The sequence below is a fragment of the Pan paniscus genome, chromosome 4 (genome assembly GCF_029289425.2).
Source record: "Pan paniscus chromosome 4, NHGRI_mPanPan1-v2.0_pri, whole genome shotgun sequence".
Taxonomy (NCBI): domain Eukaryota; kingdom Metazoa; phylum Chordata; class Mammalia; order Primates; family Hominidae; genus Pan; species Pan paniscus.
The window spans coordinates 158,884,878-158,904,151 of record NC_073253.2 but is presented as its reverse complement, the minus strand read 5'-3'; positions in this window follow the sequence as shown (position 1 = coordinate 158,904,151).

The window sequence follows — 19,274 nt, the reverse complement described above, 5'->3', positions numbered from 1 at the left end:
TCATCAAGAAAAAAATGGAAATCGATAAGTAAAATGAGCAAGGCTATGAATAGGCAATTTACAAAAATGAAAACCTTAAATGGTTTATAAGAATATGATGTTTAGCCTTATTAGTAATCAGATAAATGTGAATTAAAAGGAGATGCCACTTTACATACATTAGAATGGCAAAATGTAAAAGGTCAGATAGCATCAACTACTGAAAGCCTCGTGAACTACTGGTGGAAGAACATTGAGTGTGAGAACATCCCAGCACTCAACAATCGTCCTTAAAGAGTGAGCCACATATGAAGATGATAGTTAAAGCATTTTTTCTCATACCAAGATGCTGGAGGCCTACAAGGTTTTGATCACTAAATGAATGGGTAAGTAAAATGTAATAAATACATATAATGGAAACATAAAATAACAAATAATATTTAATAATAAATATTTTTAATGTTGAGAGAAAATATTAGGAGTGTATTTTGTAGCATAAAATCATCTACATAAACTGAAGACACCCCAAAATAAAGCAGCATGTTTGTTACAGACATATACCTAAATGAACATATGAACAACATATAACATGGTATGTTATATGTTAAATTCAATGAAGATGATGCCTATATATAGGTTAGAATCAGGGTAGAAGATAAAAGAAAAAAAACACCGTAGAAGATAAAAGGTAAAGCAATGATAAGTGTCTTAATTCAGTTTGTGTTGCCGTGCAGAAATACCTGAGACTGGGTAATTTATAAAGAAAAACAGTCTATTTTGGCTCACAATTCTGCTGGCCAGAAGACTGGGCATCTCATGAAAGCGTCAGGCTTTTCCACTCAGGGAAAATGAAAGCGAGCAGGTCTGTGCAGAAATCACATGGCAAGAGAGGAAGTAAGAGAGAGGAGGGAGGTGCCAGGCTCTTTTTAACAACCAGCTCTCTGGGAACTAATAGAGCAAGAACTCACTCACTGCAGCGAAGACGGCACCAAGACTTTCATGAGGGATCTGCACCCATGACCCAATCACCTCCTATTAGGCCCCACATCTGACATTAGGGATTAAATTTCAACGAGATTTGGAGAGTCAAACAACCAAAATATAACAATGAGATTACTATGAATTGAGTAAGAACAACTCAACTCTTGTACCTGAAGTTCACACTAGGAAAAACAAAAGGGTCTTTGGATTTCATTCACAGGCACACATTGATGTGTTAGGAGAAAAATGACCATCTGTGTCACATAACTAAATGTGAGTTCACAGATTCCATTTCATCCAACTGATTTCTAGATAGATGACACATTCTTAAGTCTAAATGATAAACTTGTGCACCCAAATGGAAGGAGAGAATGTTATTTTCACCTTTCCCCTACCCCACCCACACACATACAGAAACAATAAAACACTGACATTGGTATAGGAAGAACCTGCCATCCCTGAACAGTATGCAACTTATCAAATCATGATTTTATTATCTCCACACTTCTGCAAACTCCCAAATCTCCAAAGAAGAGTAACTCATAGATCTAAGATTCAGTCAGGGGATTAGCTTAAAATAGAAGTAAAATGAGGCATAGTTTGTCTAGAGATTTTTCCTTGGAAAACAAACTACTCTATGCAATTATGTTGAGAATTGAAAACTGCTACAGATGGCTTACTAAGTCTATTAATACCAAAAGACCATTATATGCAATTTTGTCATTAATTGCAAAAATCCCATTGATTTTAATCTACAAAAGTAATAAATCCAACACACACAATAATTCCTTGTATTTCTAAACCCTAAGAGATTAGACATTTTAAATTTTCTTGTCTCCACTCTTAACTAGGGAATTTAAATATTAGAAAATAAATTTGAAGCATCTACTTTGAAGATGAAAGTATAAATTTTGTCATGGAAACATAAAAACAAATTAATTCAATTTACACTATTTACTGCACTATAGGGTTTCTATTTAAAAAATGTGATATAAAACTAAACATTAGCACAATTTAACATTCTTGACTCAGAAATAGACCAAACACAGTTCTTAACTCAAATAATATTGCAAATGATGTATTTTACAACATATTTTCTCAATTGTGACTATAGCTACATATATTTTATTATTGGCCTTATGTCTTAAAATAACTTTATTTATATTAAAATTTCCAAATATACAGTCACAATTCTGTAAATACTTTTCATTAGGTTTTAATTTTACAATTTAACAGTAGTCAAATGCAAAAGCCTTAATAATGCTTCTAGAACAAACTACATACTTAAAGAATGTTAAAGCGTACACTAAAGATATAATTGAGAAGGAGAAAGTGCTAAAGACTAACTTTGAACACTAAATGATTCCAAATTACTTTTTCTTTAACATTTGTATGTCTAATTTTGATAAACAAATGGAAACTAAAAATGCAGATTATGATTACGTCTGGGAGGAAAGATTACAGGTGATTTTTAGTTTTCACCTTCATACTTTCATTTTTTCCATATTTTTCAAATTCTCTCTCTAGGATACCTACTTCTCTTTTACTCAGAGGAAGAATAAATCTTAAAACAAAGAGGACGTTCACGGCCAGCAATATTGTTAACCACATATCTGGAGTACAGATGAAGTATAGACCACTGAAAATTATAGATAAAATATAGGATTTTTAAAAAACACATCTAAAGCTTCAAGGCTAAGAATTTTTTAAAAGAGAAAAAAATAGATAAGACACTGAGCAAGAAGAGAATAAGTTAGGGTTGAATAAGTGATGACTTTACTAACAAGCATTCTAATTTCTAAAGGAAGCTTATTAAAATATTGATTAACTTAAAGCATGAAATTAAATATGCCTGTTAAACTTTTACATTTTACTCCAAGCTCTATAAAAAGGAGAGTGCCCATTTTCATAGCAGTTTTTACAGTTTTAGTATCATCTCAGGATATGATAGAACTATCATTGCATATCGATGAGGAATTTTGTATTATATACTAAATGGTACTGAGACAATTGGTTGATCAGATGAAAAAAAAGAATGAAATTGAATCCCTCCCATACATCACAAAAACCAATTTCCTGCAAACAGAAGCCACAATGAGATATTACTAAACACACATTCAAATGCCTAAAATTAATGACTATCAATACCAAGTGTGGGAGAGAATGTGAAGAAACTTGAATTCTCATACATGGCTGGTGGAATACAAAATAGGACTACTTTTGAAACATTTTGGTAGTTTTTTATAAAGTTAAATATTAACTTATTATTCCTGGCTATTTTTTCAAGATATATAAACATATGCTCATACAACAACTTGAATACAAATATTCATGACAACTTTTTTCAAAATAATTTTAAAAAACTGAAACAGTTTATTAACAGGCAAATAGATGCACAAATTATGGACTATGCCACAATAGAATAGAATGAGACTCAGCAAATAGAAAGTAAGAAGGAAACAGCTACTGCTACATACAACAACATGGATAAATCTCATTTACATTATGCTGAGTGAAAGAAGCCAGATACAAAATAATACATACTGTAAGTTTCCATTTATATGAAATTCTTATAAAAGACAAAACTGATCTCTGGTTATTCAACAGATAAGTGGTTGGTCGGGGCCAGGTGACTTGGGAGCAACAGACTGTAAAGGGAGCTTTTTGAGGTGATGCAAATATTCGACCTCTTGCTTGTGGTAGTGGTTACGAGTGTATGCATTTGTCAAAACCCAAACTATACACTTTAAATAGGTATATATTTTATTATATGTGAATTAAACCTCAGTAAAATGTGTGTATACATATATAATTTTATATATAGGTACATATGTGATACTTATGTATAATAAAAACTTAAATGTTAAAGACAAAGCCTTAAACATCTTCTAGAAAAAAAAATCAGAGAATAGTTCTGTTTTCTGCATAAAGAGTAAGTTTTTAAACAAATCATAGGAACAAAATTAAGACAAATAGATTTGACTACCTTAAAATTGTGAACTTCTTCAATGATACATCAGGAAAAGTGATAGTCAAAATCATAACCAGGGAAAAGATATGAAACACAAAATGACAAAGGATTAGTATCCAGAATATTTTTAAAACTCCTATAAATCAAAAAAGAAAACCCAATTGAGAACTGATAAGGTAAAAATAAGCAATTTACTTAAGTGTAAATAAATGTAACTGACCAACAAACATATAAATACATGAAAAGATGCTAAAAGTCATTAAGTATATTCAAATTCAAACCATAACTTGATACCATTTCACACCCACCAGATCTATAAAAATTAAAATGTCTGACAAAGTTAGGGATAAGACAGTAAGATTTTTATTTACTACTTGTAGAACTCTAAATTGGAACAGGTACTTATAAAACTATTTAGCATTACCTGGTATTGTTGAATATGTTCATATCCTGTGACTTAGCAATTCTACCCAGGCTAAAATATTGCAAATAATTAATAGCAACATAGTTAATTTGGATGTATTAAGTTCCTTTAGAACAGTAGTTCTCGAACTTTTGTATGCATCATCATCCCCTGGAAGGATTTATTGAAACACAGATTCCTGGGCCCATCCCAGTTTCTGATCGGACAGCTCTGGGATGGTCCCCTAGGACTGGCATTTCTAACAAGATCCTTGGTGATGCTAATGCTACTGAAAGCTGAAAGAAAAGCCACACTTTAAGATCTACAGCTCTAGAGTAATGTGCTGTCCCAAACATAAAAGTGTAGTTTTAAAAAAAAATCTTCCTTTGCTTAAGAGATCTGCTGTGAAATTTCAAGGAGAAATATTGTTGCTGAGAAACAAACACAAAACGGAAAAAAACAATAAAATAAGTTTACCCCAAAAAGGAGTGTGCCTCAAAGTAATTGACAGCCTCTTTGATTTTAAGTCACAATACATGCTACAGGTGAAGTTATTTGCTTTATAGTCCTAGAATCTGAATATGGACACTAATATTTTATCAACTGCAACAAATTAATCAATCATTTCCTAATTGGGAGACTTTTCTGCCATCATTTCTAGTTTCTCAATAATCTGTACACTGCTTTTTATAGAATAGTGAGTAAATTATGCAAGAGATCTAATTATACCTATTTTTCAGAAGGCAAGATGGGTAAACCATGGACTTAAATAGCAAGAAATGAACATCTAATTTTAATTTACTTTCTCTCAACCTCAAGTAAAAGAAGAAAATTCCAGTACAATTTATATTTGAAAATCCAGTGTAGACTAACCAACTCTAAACAATTCATTTCAAACACAATTGTTTTGCAATTCCCAAAGATATTTCCCCTGGGACTATCCATGACAGCTTTAAAATCATAAAATTATATAAAAATTGTTCCAGGCATATAATGTTTGACCAGATTTTTCATTTTATGTTATGGCATCATCAAGCAATTTCATTAAAACCTAATAACTATCTATGACTAATAAAAGAAAATACATGTATATTCAAAGAGGTTTGAGTTTTTTAGCAAGAATAATTTTATCAAAAATAGGAAACTTAATACATAAGAGCTTTTCACATGTCTCAATGCAAACAAATTTACATGAAATGCTAGTAACTAGTCAATTTAAAATTATTGTAATATTATCAGCTATATCTAATTTCCACTAAAAAGATAAAATTATATGAGGTTCTATGAACAAATAGTAATTGCAATAATAGTTAATAGTGTCATAACTGAGAAAATGATTTCATGCTATTAAATCAATGAGGAAAGAGATAAGCCTGAATAAATATATAAGAGTTGGTAAATACTGAATAAGAAGGAGGCAAAATCTTACAAAGAAATTCAAGGAATTGTTTAGCCAAGGACATTTCTCCATAGACTTAACAATGATACCAGTGAATAAAATCCCATCATCAAAAGCCAAGATACGCCCCATGCTGCATAAACTAGAATGGGCTGATTCACTCCTCTAAAGTTGAAGTTTTTGTATTATAAAACGGGAACAGTTGAGTAGGCTTTCTCATCCAAAATTTTATGTACTCCACAAAGATGTCTAGGAGGAAAGAGAAAGCCAAACTCCATCCCTGGTCTACTTAGACAGCCTTGTCTCCTGCATCCAAGCAGAGGGGCTACCCTTTGCTATTTCACACAAATACACCATATATACTAGTGACAGCCCTGTTAATAAAACCTATTCTATGCTGCTGTTTTAAAAATTTTAAAAAGAGTGGATTGATGGCTACCAAAGGCTGGGAAGGAAAGGAGGAGTGGGGAATGAAGAGAAGTTGGTTAATGGATACAAAAATACTATTAGATAGAAGGAATAAGTTCTAATATTTGATATTAGAGAGATTATAATTAATAACTTATTGTATATTTCAAAATAGCTAGAAGAAAAGAATGAATGTTCCTAGCACAAATAAAAGATACAGGTTTCAGGTGATGATTATCTCAATTACCCTGATGCGATCATTACATATTATAAACATGTATCGAAATATCACATGTACCTCAAAAATATGTGCAACTATTATATATTGATAAATATCAAGTCCAAACATGATCAAACTTCAAAAATAATAAAGGAGGTAAAGTGTGGCAAACATTAGTGTAGTGACTAGCACACAGAAAGCACTTAATAAAGATTAGCTATTATTGAAATGTCAGCTTTCATTAAGATCTAAGGATCAGCTCTATAAAAATATCATTATGGACAGAAGAATTTTTAAGATAGTCGGTTAAAGAAATGGTACTCTATCTTGACTTTCTGAATTATTGTGGTATGGGTTGCATGACTGTATACATTGGTGAAAGCTTAATTTGCATCCTTAACCTTGGTGAATGTTACTATAAATTATACCTCAATGATAACGAATTTTTAAATAAAACAAATCTGGGGAGTTTTCCTGGGATTTTTTGTGCCTTACAAAAAGATAAAAGAACCTAAAATCTGTCCCTTTTGTAACCCTGACAGATCTTCTGTTTCCTACCTTGATCATGTTCACTCACATTAGGATTTAGTTTATGGACTTCGGCAGCCATTTTGTGACCAGGAAGTAAGAAACCTAGAGAGGGAACAGGAGAATTATAGAGAGAATGGAGGAGGGAAAAAGACATAAAGCACCTGGGTTCTATTGCAATAGTGAGCTGTCAAAGTAGCCTTCCTGTACTTTCATTAATCCAACAGACAATGCTGTTAGATTTGGGCATACTGTGACTCAATTCTCAAAGCAAAGCATTTTTACAAGTACCAAACTCAGGGAAATTTTCCACTTACAGTATTACGTACGGAATATCAGATACTACAATGGACACAGACTTCAACTATATAAGGGCGGATGTTTGCTGCTCTGTGTTCCTAGTGTCCCTCCCTCTTCTGGAAACAACACACTGTGGGGAAATTTGTTTCTCTCCCACTGGATTCATGCCCTGGCCCTTAAGATTTATGCCTAGTGTTCCATTATTGGAATGCTAAGAATGTGGGAGTTATTTACATCCTACTGTTTAAGATCATCGCCAAGGTCTGATTGCAAAAAATTCAAAAAATTGCAACCGCAGGCATAAATGGGTTAATACTATGTGTAAATTAAACCTTCTAATAAAGCTTTTTTATTATTCAGGAGCTTTGTCCAATCAATTGATCATTTGTTTGTTTTTACTGAAAATAAGTAAATAGTTCATTGTAGCCCCTCAGTGATACATAAGCATTTTTTACTATTTGAAGAAATAAAAGGAACTTTCCTGCATCATTTCCCCAAAACTATGGCAGAAGTTGGCTCCCTATCACGTCTAACGAGAGTTGTCTCCCCCTGAACTTTCCAACACTTTACCAGCTATGAACTTGTCTGTGTGCAGAGTCCTGTGTTTGAGTGCTGATGTTGCTATGACACCTAATGATTAAAATTTAAGATGTTTGAGATTTTTATACTCATGTCTAAGTGTACAGACAGAAATTGCTATAAACAATTTATGATTATAAGCTAAAATGAAATACTATAGGCTGGTGCTAGTTGAAACTGCCTATTCACCTTTTCACTTACCTCAAATTCTCCCCATCATCAGAATCTATCTTGAGCCTCCTTTGTAATGGAGTTGTCTCAAACTACAACAACGCATAATGATTTTCCCTGTTCTTCAACCATACAGTATAGATATGAGTAATAGATATTTGCATTTTGGCAATTTTATGTATAACTTTTTAACATTTATGTTAGGTTCAGCGGTACACGTGCAGGTTTGTTATATGGGTAAATTGTATGTCATGGTGGTTTGGTGTACAGATTATTTCATCACCCAGGTAATAATTATAGTACCCAGTAGGTAGGTTTTTGATCCTCACTCTCCTCCCACCCTCCACCTCCAAGTAGGCTATGGTATCTGTTGTTCCTTTCTTTGGGTCCATGTGGATTCAAGGTTTAGCTGCCACTTATAAGTGAGAACATGCAGTATTTGGTTTTCTGTTCCTGTGTTTGTTCACTTAGGATAATAGCCTCCAGCTCCATCCATGTTGCTGCAAAAAAATATGATTTTTTTCTTTTTAATGGCTACACAGTATTCCATGGTGTATACGTACCACACTTTCTTTATCCAGTCTACTATTGATGGACATTTAGGTTGATTCTATGGCTTTGCTATTGTAAATAGTGTTGCGATGAACATATATAGGCATGTGTCTTTATGGTAGAATGATTAATATTCTTTTGGGTATATACCCAATAGTGGGATTGGTGGGACAAGCGGTAATTCTGTTTTGAGTTCTTTGAAAAATCATTAAACTGCTCACCACAATAACTGAACTAAATTACATTCCCAGAAGCACTGTATAAGCATTACTTTCTCTCTACAACATCAACAGCATCTGTTATTTTTTGACTTTATAGTAATAGCCATTCCGACTGGTATGAGATGTTATAGTATCACATTGTGGTTTCCATTTGCATTTTTCTAATAATTAGTGATGTTGATCATTCTTCCATATGCTTGTCGGGTACATGTATGTCTTCCTTCTAAAATTGTCTGTTCATGTCCTTTGACCACTTTTTAAGGGAGTTGTTGGTTTTTTGTTTGTTAATTTAAGTTCCTTATAAATTCCAGATATTGCAGAGAATGCAAATATTTTCTCCTATTCTGTAGCTTGTCTGTTTACTCTGTTGATAGTGTCCTTTGCTCTGAAGAAGCTCTTTCATTTAATTAGGTCCCATTTGTCAAGTTTTCTTTTTCTTGCAATGGTATTTGGCAGCTTCGTCATTAAATCTTTGCCAGGTCCTATGACCAGAATGTTATTTCCTAAGTTATCTTGAAGGGTTTTTATAATTTTAGGTTTTGAATTCAAGTCTTTAATCCATCTTGAGTTTATTTTTGCATATGGTATAAGGAAGGGTGTGTGTCAGTGGGGGCTACTCTACTGGAGCTCTTTGATGATCAGGCACAGTCTACCAGCAAAAGAGCTATGATGTGGCCCAACTGGGCATTTGGGGCTGGCACCACAAACAAGCTCAGCCAGGCTGGGGCCCTGAGAGAGGTCAGAAGACAGGAGTGCACTCAGTTTGGAATAGGCTGATCTCACAAGCAAGATCACCCTGCTCTGTTCCAGTCTAACAGCTCCCTTAAGGCTAATGTCTCCTAGGGAAGCATGATGAGCCTGAGGAATGGGCGTTCCTGGCCATGCTCCATTGCAGAAATTCCTGTACCAAACCCTCAGGGCTCCACAGACGCTGGAGTCATGCCCTTACTACCTCTAAGAAGCTCTCCCTTCCAGCTCAAGTGTCCATGGGAGTGGTGGGGTCTCCTGCTGCCAGGATTCCAGAGATCCGTGGTGAGAGCATGTCACTGCTTGCCTGTTCAACTTACTCTTTCCCCAAGAGTCACTGGGCCAGGAATGAGTCCCTGTGCATGGCACAGTAGCCCTGTCCAGGGTTCCCAGCTTCCTCCCCCTTCAGCCAAGCATCTGTGTCCTCCCTTTATCCATTCTCAATACCTTCCCTCCGATAATCTTCTTGGAGTATGCCAGTCTTCCTGATGCCCTGCTCCCTTAGTGGCAGATGCTTCTCCTGGCTACATCTAGTTAGCCATCTTTATTCAGTCTTAAAAAGGACAATTTTATATTTAATTTTATTCTCAAATAAGATTCCACACCACCAAACACTGCATAAAATGCTAGGCATATAGTAGGTATTTGTAAACACTTGTCTTTGAATCTAACACTTTTTATCATCTATCTTGGAAGTGGGTAACATGGTAAACACAGAACGTTAAACTTATGTTGAGTGCTTAAATAAAAACATTGGATACTAGATTAATAAAATTAAAATCTTTTTTGTTGTTTGTTTTTTTTGTTTGGGTTTTTTTTTTTTGGTGTTTGTTTTTTGTTTTTTTGTTTGTTTGTTTGCTTTTTTTTTTTTTCATTTTGAGATGTAGTCTCACTCTGTTGCCCAGGCTGGAATACAGTGGCGTGATATCGGCTCACTGCAACCTCCGCCTCCTGGGTTCAAGCCATTCTCCTACCTCAGCCTTCCAAGTAGCTGGGATTACAGGCACGCGCCACCATGCCAGGCTAATTTTTGTATTTTTTAAAAAAGACAGGGTTTTGCCATGTTGGCCAGGCTGGTCTCAGACTCCTGACCTCAAGTGATCTGCCCTTCTCAGCCTCCCAAAGTGCTGGGACTACAGGCATGAGCTGCCACGCCCAGCCTAAAATTTTTATTTTTAAATTAATACATCACATCTTATAATTAACAGAATTCAAAACTTGTAAAATAGTGATCATCAAAATAAGCCAATGGGTTTCTCCAAGGCCTGTAAGTAACATTAAATATGAATCTTTGTACATTTTAACTATTTAAAGGATTTAAAAAGTGTAATTTCTCATATTTGCTTCAAGAACTGCATGAGACAGATATTAGCATACCCTGTGACGTGAGAATATACTGAAGCCACATGAATAATAACTGGGCTGTCCAAAATCTCAGCTCTCTACCTGTCTCTCTAGAGACAGAGCTGTGGAAATAGGATTATTCCATCACTCTAAGGAAGGCCATGTCTTCAGTAAAACACAACCAATACAAAACTATTGGCTGCTAATAAGTTGAAATTAATCTATGGCTTAAACTGTATGATCCCTTAGATAATTTCAATTCTTAAAACCTATACCATTCTTTATCATAAAATATAATTAAAATGAATGTGTGAATAGAAATAGAAAATAGAAAAGCAATTCTATGTACTCAAGATGATAATAACGAAAAATTCAAAAGTAAAGTCACAAATTTCTACATTGATAGTCCTGTTATTAATTAAGCTGGTAAAAGTTTAAAGTACGTATATGCCTACAAGTATTACTAATGAAAACTGTGAAATGGGTGATGAGTTCCAATATAAATATCTACTATCCTTCTCATCTGGAATAATTATTGTTCAAAAATAAAACTAACTGAAACAACTATAAAGATAACAAAATGCCTATATTAAGTCTTTACTCTCTCCTTAAATTCTATCATTACTTCACCCTCCTCAATAGATTATCCTATATCTAATCTATTTTCTTTTCACTAGTCCTAAAACAAAGAACTACCACTCTTCTTCTCTTCTTCTTCTTTTTTTTTTTTTCTCTGAGACACAGTCTCACTCTTTCGCCCAATCTGGAGTGCAGTGGCACGACCTCAGCTCGCTGCAACCTCTGCCTCCCGAGTTCAAGCAATTCTCCTGTCTCAGTCTCTCAAGTAGCTGGGACTACAGTTGCATGCCACCACATCTGGCTAATTTTTGTATTTTTAGTAGAGATGGCGTTTCACCATGTTGGTCAGGCTGGTCTCGAACTCCTGACCTCAGGTGATCCACCTCCCTTGGCCTCCCAAAGTACTGGGATTACAGGCGTGAGCCACCACGCCCGGCCCCACTCTTCTTCTCTAAGAAGAGACTTAAGATTGTATTTACTCTCTGTCTACTGGAACCTTTTCCTCCACCTAAAGTTGTCTCCTAATCTACCTACCCTGAGGTCCCATCACTCTCAAGTCTTCTTTGGCTTTCTGTCTCTCTGCTTCCCTCCCTCTCTCCACCATTCAAGTCTTGAAAGAGTAGCTCATACTTAGCTCCTTCCCTTAGATTGCTCACTCACTCTTATTCCACAGTAATCTGTTCAAACTACCATGCCCATCTCTTTCTTTGAAGATTCCTAATGGCCATTTCACCAAAAAATTCTAGAGCTATTTTTCAGTTCTCATTCTTCTAATTCCCTATGTAACCATTCACAGTCTTGTCAATTTATCTTCCAGAACTCACTTTTCCCATAGGACCATTATTTTCCTAGGTGTCTGATCCAGCTCAGGTCCTCTTGCTGCTCCTTCACTAAATGTGAGTTTCCCCGCAGCAGTACCTTGATCCTCCTCTCTACTCTTTGTATTTCTCTACCTACCCCCTTGGTATTCTTGGTATGTTAATCCAGCCTCATGAAATTAAATATCATCACTATGTAGAAGGCTACCTGATACATACCTCATCTCTCTTCTCAGCCCAGATCTTCCTTCCAAATTCTAGTCTCTTTCATGGCCTATCACCCTTTCCCTCATACATTGGAGGTGTTCATGGTTTTGGTTAATGGTGCTGCCATCCTTGCAGGTTTGAACTCTGTGAAACAGCTTCCTCTCCTTTGCTTCCCATTTATACTTAGGTTTAGAATCCACTCCTTTACTTTATTCCCAAGACAGCCTAATTCAGATCATCACTATTTCAGGGAGGCAGTGCAGTGCAGACATTAATAATGTAGGAACTGTACTCAGAATGCCCAGGCTCCATATCTTACAGAGGAACAGAGCAGGGGAAAGCAGTGATGAGGAACCCACAGGAACAGAAGGAACAATATTCATGGCCAATTTCTTGAAGCTTAGAACAGACAAGGGGCAAGATGATCAGTAGAGTCAATTCTTACTAAAACAGGAGATTATAAAAGACACTAAGAAAAGTGTTTTAGTGATTACTGTTCTCATGAATGCAAAGGAAAAAAATGGAGACGAGATGGAAGAGGGGACACCTACTCTATTGTTTGAGGCTCAGAATGAAGATCATTTTTATTGTCTTTTTCATCAGCACTCATGGTATTTGCATTGCACCATAATTTATCTCCCCAGAACCTAGCCCATACATAACAAGAATTCAAACATCTGTTGAATGAACATTAACAAACAGCAAATATTTATTAAGCACCTATCAAGTAACTAGACACAGAGAAGCTCAATTCACATACATTAGAAATTATTGAATCCTAGTTAGATTAGGAAAATGAGACTGCAATGATTTTACTATTCTTTCCAGTGCCCCACAATTTGTAAAGGATTGGGTCAGAAGTAAAACTCAATTCTATCCAACCTGAAAGTTCCTACTCTTTTCCCTGTGTCATTCTTCACCAATAGTAAAAAGGCATTTTGAGAAGTCCTCCCAAAACTTGCCCAGGTTCTAAATGCTTGCATGAAATTTCTTCATAAAAAGTAAATCTATAAAATCTATAAAAGTAAAGTAATTGACTGGGGAGAGAGTTAAATTTAAGCTATTTTTATTCATTTCATTTGTACAAAGGAACAGAAAAGGTGTTGTATAAGTGAGTGAGTAAAAAGAGGGTGGGAAAATGGTGAGAAACTGAGAGCATCTAAGATTCCTAACTCAACATACTTTACCATTTTGCTCAAGGCCAGCCCTGAATTATCATTTCCAAATATCCTAGACATAAAACTTATCTGAAAGAGCCAGCAATCTTCATTAAATATAGATGAACAGGAAAGAGAAGATGTGAGAATGGAATACTCAAGTTGTACTTGCTCAAGGCAAAAACTTGGAGAAAAACAATGTAAGACCAATTTTTTCCTTTGACCTGTGACATAATTCTGCATGCATGCATTTTGGCTCCTAAGAATTTAAGATCAGTATGTTGAAATTTATCATTGTATGTAGCTAAGGTGAATTCTTCAAACTAATCATCTCCTTCAACTACAATACTTCATGCAGAAAATAAAACTAAACTAAAGCATAGTGGTTATCTTTGGACTAAAGCCCCATAATGTATTAACTATGCATTTGAGCAAGTAATTTATTCTCTCTATATCTCAGTTTTCTTCTCTGTAAAATATTGATAATGATAAGACTCTTGTTGTAATCAAAAGATTTGTTAAATGCAGTGATAGAAAGTGTCTGGCACATAAGTACTGAAATGTTAATTATCATTATTCCCGCTCTAGAAATTTCCATGAAGGCAGAGATGTTAGTCTTTTTTATATATTGCTATCTGCCTTTGAGCCTATAAAGTGCCTATCATATAGGAGGTATCAACAAATCAGTCAATGAGTGAATTTTAATAAATGAAAGAAAATGTTTTTTGCCTGAAATCTCTAACACTGTAAGCAAAAATGAAGTTTTGTATTTAGCCAGTCAGCCAAATGCTTCTACTCTCACTCTACCAGGTTACTAAGTACTGCTTTAAAGTCCTCTGGGGTAACAATTCTCTGTTTTCATAATGAGAATGTTGAAGGCAGTTTGGGCCCACCTCCTCATTCACCTTCTTGGTGCTTAATATCTCCCATCTGTTCAAGTTGATCACATCCGTTACAGTCTCTAGGGAAAGAAAACACCATTTTCATTTGGGGTTCTGACTTTTATGAGGGAATGCTGTAGGTACTAAAATAATATTAATTAATGAAGATGAAGCCATCATCATTACTTGCTGATTGATCCCTCTATCCCTAACTGGCCAGGTGTTTGATGGGCAGTCACTTCACGGCTCAAACCCCCACTGTCAGGAAACTCTTACAGTGAATGCAAATGGGACTTTACCTGCCTCGTGGGGTAATACGGCAAGCAATTAACAAATGTTCATAAAGTACTTGGAAAGAGATAATGGCACTATATAAATGTTATAGATTATTGCATCGTGAAGCTTAAAATTATAATCAACTCTAAGATGGATTAACTGGAAAGGTAACAAAAACTTTCTCAAAGAGAGCCTCCTTTCAGAGGAGCATCAAAAGGGGCTGAATTTGCTGTGGCTTATAAATCAATATCAGACCCTTTACCCACACCCCTCAAGAAATAGGAATAAAAAGTAGCTGCATGGTTGTGACTGAACAGAGGGGAAAATGAATATTGCCAAAAATAAATCAAATCACCCCCAATCCAGAAGTAAGCCAGAGATACAATCTGAGATACCTGGCTTGGAACTGGATTACAATTTGAAGGTGCCACAAAGACTATTTTTATGCAAGTCACAGACAGAACAACGTAGAAGCCAGAGTGCACATCAGTGCAGAGCATGCACACTAGTGCTGACTGCTCCCAAATGTACACCTCCAATCTCAACCACTCATTCCCAGCATCCTGCTTATCGTCTCCATTTTGGTAATAATGAGCACCTCAAATTGAGTATGTCCAACATCAAGCTCCTGATCTTTCCCCTAAAACAGCCCCAATCCTCTTGTTCTCTGTAAATAGCAACTCTATCCTTCCATTTGCTCCAGCCTAAAACCTTGGACTCATTGTTAACCCTTCTGTTTATCTTACATCCCTCATCCAAACTGGCAGTAAAATGTGTTGGTTTATTTTCAAAATGTATCCAAAATCAGACTTCTCACCACCTTTACTGCTACTACTCTGATCCAACCCACCATCTCCTCTTGCCTGGATTACTGAAATAGTCTCCAATTGGTCTCTCTACTTCTTCCTTTCCTCTCTTTTAGTGTATTTGTAGAAAATCAAATCATGACATTCTAGTGCTCACAATCCTGAAATGATTTTCCACTTCACTCTGACCAAAACCCAAAGAGTCTTTCTAAGGGCTGATAAGAACCTACATGATCGAGGAGCCAAGATGGCCGAATAGGAACAGCTCCGGTCTACAGCTCCCAGCGTGAGCGACGCAGAAGAAGGTGATTTCTGCATTTCCATCTGAGGTACCGGGTTCATCTCACTAGGGAGTGCCAGACAGTGGGCGCAGGCCAGTGGGTGCGCGCACCGTGCGCGAGCCGAAGCAGGGCGAGGCATTTCCTCACCTGGGAAGCGCAAGGGGTCAGGGAGTTCCCTTTCCCAGTCAAAGAAAGGGGTGACGGACGCACCTGGAAAATCGGGTCACTCCCACCCGAATATTGCGCTTTTCAGACCGGCTTAAAAAACGGCGCACCACGAGACTATATCCCGCACCTGGCTCGGAGAGTCCTACGCCCACGGAGTCTCGCTGGTTGCTAGCACAGCAGTCTGAGATCAAACTGCAAGGCGGCAGCGAGGCTGGGGGAGGGGCGCCCGCCATTGCCCAGGCTTGCTTAGGTAAACAAAGCAGTGGGGAGCTCGAACTGGGTGGAGCCCACCACAGCTCAAGGAGACCTGCCTGCCTCTGTAGGCTCCACCTCTGGGGGCAGGGCACAGACAAATAAAAAGACAGCGGTACCCTCTGCAGACTTAAATGTCCCTGTCTGACAGCTTTGAAGAGAGCAGTGGTTCTCCCAGCACGCAGCTGGAGATCTGAGAATGGACAGACTGCCTCCTCAAGTGGGTCCCTGACGCCTGACCCCCGAGCAGCCTAACTGGGAGGCACCCCCAGCAGGGGCACACTGACATCGCACACGGCAGGGTATTCCAACAGACCTGCAGCTGAGGGTCCTGTCTGTTAGAAGGAAAACTAACAAACAGAAAGGACATCCACACCAAAAACCCATCTGTACATCACCATCATCAAAGACCAAAAGTAGATAAAACCACAAACATGGGGAAAAAACAGAACAGAAAAACTGGAAACTCTAAAATGCAGAGCACCTCTCCTCCTCCAAAGGAACGCAGTTCCTCACCAGCAACGGAACAAAGCTGGACGGAGAATGATTTTGACGAGCTGAGAAAAGAAGGCTTCAGACGATCAAATTACTCTGAGCTACGGGAGGACATTCAAACCAAAGGCAAAGAAGTTGAAAACTTTGAAAAAAATTTAGAAGAATGTATAACTAGAATAACCAATACAGAGAAGTGCTTAAAGGAGCTGATGGAGCTGAAAACCAAGGCTCGAGAACTACGTGAAGAATGCAGAAGCCTCAGGAGCCGATGCGATCAACTGGAAGAAAGGGTATCAGCAGTGGAAGATGAAATGAATGAAATGAAGCAAGAAGGGAAGTTTAGAGAAAAAAGAATAAACAGAAATGAGCAAAGCCTCCAAGAAATATGGGACTATGTGAAAAGACCAAATCTACGTCTGACTGGTGTACCTGAAAGTGATGCGGAGAATGAAACCAAGTTGGAAAACACTCTGCAGGATATTATCCAGGAGAACTTCCCCAATCTAGCAAGGCAGGCCAACGTTCAGATTCAGGAAATACAGAGAACGCCACAAAGATACTCCTCGAGAAGAGCAACTCCAAGACACATAATTGTCAGATTCACCAAAGTTGAAATGAAGGAAAAAATGTTAAGGGCAGCCAGACAGAAAGGACGGGTTACCCTCAAAGGGAGGCCCATCAGACTAACAGCGGATCTCTCGGCAGAAACCCTACAAGCCAGAAGAGAGTGGGGGCCAATATTCAACATTCTTAAAGAAAAGAATTTTCAACCCAGAATTTCATATCCAGCCAAACTAAGCTTCATAAGTGAAGGAGAAATAAAATACTTTACAGACAAGCAAATGCTGACCGATTTTGTCACCACCAGGCCTGCCCTAAAAGAGCTCCTGAAGGAAGTGCTAAACATGGAAAGGAACAACCGGTACCAGCCGCTGCAAAATCATGCCAAAATGTAAAGACCATCAAGACTAGGAAGAAACTGCATCAACTAACGAGCAAAATCACCAGCTAACATCATAATGACAGGATCAAATTCACACATAACAATATTAACTTTAAATGTAAATGGACTAAATTCTCCAATTAAAAGACACAGACTGGCAAGTTGGATAAAGAGTCAAGACTCATCAGTGTGCTGTATTCAGGAAACCCATCTCACGTGCAGAGACACACATAGGCTCAAAATAAAAGGATGGAGGAAGATCTACCAAGCAAATGGAAAACAAAAAAAGGCAGGGGTTGCAATCCTAGTCTCTGATGAAACAGACTTTAAACCAACAAAGATCAAAAGAGACAAAGAAGGCCATTACTTAATGGTGAAGGGATCAATTCAACAAGAGGAGCTAACTATCCTAAATATATATGCACCCAATACAGGAGCACCCAGATTCATAAAGCAAGTCCTGAGTGACCTACAAAGAGACTTAGACTCCCACACATTAATAATGGGAGACTTTAACACCCCACTGTCAACATTAGACAGATCAACGAGACAGAAAGTCAACAAGGATACCCAGGAATTGAACTCAGCTCTGCACCAAGCGGACCTAATAGACATCTACAGAACTCTCCACCCCAAATCAACAGAATATACATTTTTTTCAGCACCACACCACACCTATTCCAAAATTGACCACATACTTGGAAGTAAAGCTCTCCTCAGCAAATGTAAAAGAACAGAAATTATAACAAACTATCTCTCAGACCACAGTGCAATCAAACTAGAACTCAGGATTAAGAATCTCACTCAAAACCGCTCAACTACATGGAAACTGAACAACCTGCTCCTGAATGACTACTGGGTATATAACGAAATGAAGGCAGAAATAAAGATGTTCTTTGAAACCAACGAGAACAAAGACACAACATACCAGAATCTCTGGGATGCATTCAAAGCAGTGTGTAGAGGGAAATTTATAGCACTAAATGCCCAGAAGAGAAAGCAGGAAAGATCCAAAATTGACACCCTAACATCACAATTAAAAGAACTAGAAAAGCAAGAGCAAACACATTCAAAAGCTAGCAGAAGGCAAGAAATAACTAAAATCAGAGCAGAACTGAAGGAAATAGAGACACAAAAAACCCTTCAAAAAATCAATGAATCCAGGAGCTGGTTTTTTGAAAGGATCAACAAAATTGATAGACCGCTAGCAAGACTAATAAAGAAAAAAAGAGAGAAGAATCAAATAGACACAATAAAAAATGATAAAGGGGATATCACCACCAATCCCACAGAAATACAAACTACCATCAGAGAATACTACAAACACCTCTACGCAAATAAACTAGAAAATCTAGAAGAAATGGATACATTCCTCGACACATACACTCTCCCAAGACTAAACCAGGAAGAAGTTGAATCTCTGAATAGACCAATAACAGGAGCTGAAATTGTGGCAATAATCAATAGTTTACCAACCAAAAAGAGTCCAGGACCAGATGGATTCACAGCCGAATTCTACCAGAGGTACAAGGAGGAACTGGTACCATTCCTTCTGAAACTATTCCAATCAATAGAAAAAGAGGGAATCCTCCCTAACTCATTTTATGA